The following is a 2562-nucleotide window of genomic DNA, read 5'->3' on the forward strand; positions in this document are numbered from 1 at the left end:
TTTAGTGGTTTTAGGTTTCATGCTACCTGTTGTCAGTGCTACCAAGGAGCTGATTCTACTACTTGACTAAGTTAGTGTTAAAATTCTCTATGGTATTTTGGGTTGAGTCATTGCTGTCCTGAGCCACAGAATTTCTTTGTGATTCTTTTCCGATACTTTCTATCTCTTTAATAAACCTCTTATACTTTTTAAAATCACCTTACTCAATCCTATGAGTTTCATATATTTTACTTTTTTCTTTCCCAATCTTTATAAAATTTGTAGCATTTAAAGAAGTATTTATCAAGAATATAAAAATATTCTATGGAGATTGAAGATAGGGCTCATTGTAAATATGGCTCATTGTTAGAGTGTCTCCCTAGAGTGTATAATATATCAGGTTTGGGCTCCACATCATAAGGAAAAAAATCACCATCTACCTGTGAGTTTGATAACTTATAAAAAATATCCAAATTTCTTGGAAAAGTTACCCAGAATACCAAAATGCATTTCTGTATCAATAAGAATAGCCACATATCTATTAAATTAGTTGTTGCTTTTAATAAGTTGATGTTGTTATTAATTCCTTCCCACAAAGGAAACTCCAGCTAGCAAGGAATATATTATAGGTTCTAGCAAACAGTTATGGCCAGAACCCACCCCCAGAACTTCCAGGGACTGGACCCCCAACCAAAGAATACACACTGAATGACCCATGGCACTGGCCACATATGTGACAGAGTATGGCCTTGTTGGACATCAGTGGGAGGAGAGGCCCTTGGGCCTGAGGGTGTTCGATGCTCCAGCGTAGGGGAATGGCAGAGTGGGAGGATGAGAGTGGTTGGGTAAGGGAGCATTCTCATAGAGGCAAAGACAGAGGGGATGGCATAGGGGGTTTCTGAAGGAGAGACCTGGAAAGGGGAAAACATTTGAAATGTAAATAAAGAAAATATCCAATCAAAAAGAAAAAAAAGATTACCCTGCTACTAAATTTGTACAAATACTTTTAGAAAGTAAGAGACTGGCCATACTTCTCAACCCACCTTATGATGCCAATAGAAACCTAACTTAAAAATTATTAGGAAATAAACTTCAGAAAAACCAGGGCCATTTCAACATGAAGAAAAATATTTCAGGGCTTTAATGAGAAACTACAATACACTCTCTAGAATAAGTCTAGTTAAACACCAAACAAGAATGCTCCAATAACTGGAAACTTTTTTATGGTCTTGATCAGAATTTTGAAAATTGCAACTATTTTGGGAAACATTTTGCCAGTTTCTTACAAAATAAAGTCCATGCTTACCATAAGTGATGCAGCAATTCCTCTCTTTAGTAGGTAGACGAGAATGATCTAAAAGCACTATGTCTTTGGTAGGTAGATAAGAACCATCTAAATACAACATGGATAAGCAGACTCATATACAAAGAAAGACTCCTGAGTGTTAAAAAAGGACCACTTGAAAATGGAGTGGAGTGTGAAAGTTACAAAACCCTGATGATAGCCATAAGAATGAACATTTATGATCTCACGGACATGACACTATAAACCAGAGAAAGCTGACCTGCAGTGACAGAAAGCAAAGCTGGGGCAAAGCTGGGGCAAGGGGCAGAATGACTACTCTACAGGATCACCAAAACTTTTTGAAATGACAGGAAGGTTTTGCATACTGACTGGGATCAGGTAACAGCTCCATGTTCCTTGGGCTTTTACTCTTGCTCTTGTGATAGTGAATAAACTCTCTGGGCAAGGTTTCCAGTCGAGAAACTCCCTGTCTGTTATCTGTACCTTTATGTTTCGTTTTTATTGTCATTTGTTACTTTGTGTTTTAACCTAAGACTCATTTACCTACCTATTTGCCCACAAGTGACCTTACTTTTATAAACTGCCAACTCTTATTCTTGTTATTTCTTCTTGTCATAGGAAACTTCAGAAGGCCAGTCACCCAGACGGAATCTTGGAGCTTATCCTAGAAGCCTCACTCTCCCTAATGGCCAACTGGTTGCTAAGCCCTATTCATTCTACTCCTTACTATATTTTTATATGATACCACCTTTTCGCTGGTATGATTCAAACTGAGTGTAAGGTGAAGCTAATTTCCCATCGTTCATTTGAGAAGAGGGAACTCTTAACATGCTCATCACAGTGCACTCTGACTATTGACTACAAGGAACAATGATCAACAGAAACTATCAAATAGTTAAGTTCTCAGATATCAGAGAAAGAAACACACTGGAGAGGTAGCACGGGTTTGAGATCCCTTGGGAATGTGGTGGTTTTAGTTCACGATGGTTTGAAGACTTGCTGGTGACCATAGAAGCCCACAAGCTTTTGTTATCCAGTGGGGAAGGTTGACTGCTAAGATCAGGAATTGGAGAAAATGAATGGAACTGTGAAAGAGCTCGGTTGGAGAACTGAGATGGGGGAATTCAGCTCTAGAAACGGCAAGAAAGGGAGTCATGACAACCAGATGGGAGGGGCCAACTCCCACCAAAGGACTTGGGGTGTATTTCAGTGGCTGTCTTGGAAGGAGAGAGAAGAGAAGCCAAAGAGGCTTCTGTCTCTGATAACCCTGGAGTTAT

General features: G+C 39.1%; 1 long non-coding RNA gene across 1 annotated transcript; it reads left to right on the forward strand.

Moving 5' to 3' along the window:
- The first annotated feature begins 1564 nt into the window (after positions 1-1564).
- LOC116071030 lies at positions 1565-2024 on the forward strand. Its single transcript, XR_004110682.1, has 2 exons — positions 1565-1663; positions 1904-2024. It is a non-coding gene; the product is annotated as an uncharacterized LOC116071030 (long non-coding RNA).
- Positions 2025-2562: the final 538 nt, after the last annotated feature.

The sequence above is a fragment of the Mastomys coucha genome, unplaced genomic scaffold, assembly GCF_008632895.1.
Source record: "Mastomys coucha isolate ucsf_1 unplaced genomic scaffold, UCSF_Mcou_1 pScaffold1, whole genome shotgun sequence".
Taxonomy (NCBI): Eukaryota; Metazoa; Chordata; class Mammalia; order Rodentia; family Muridae; genus Mastomys; species Mastomys coucha.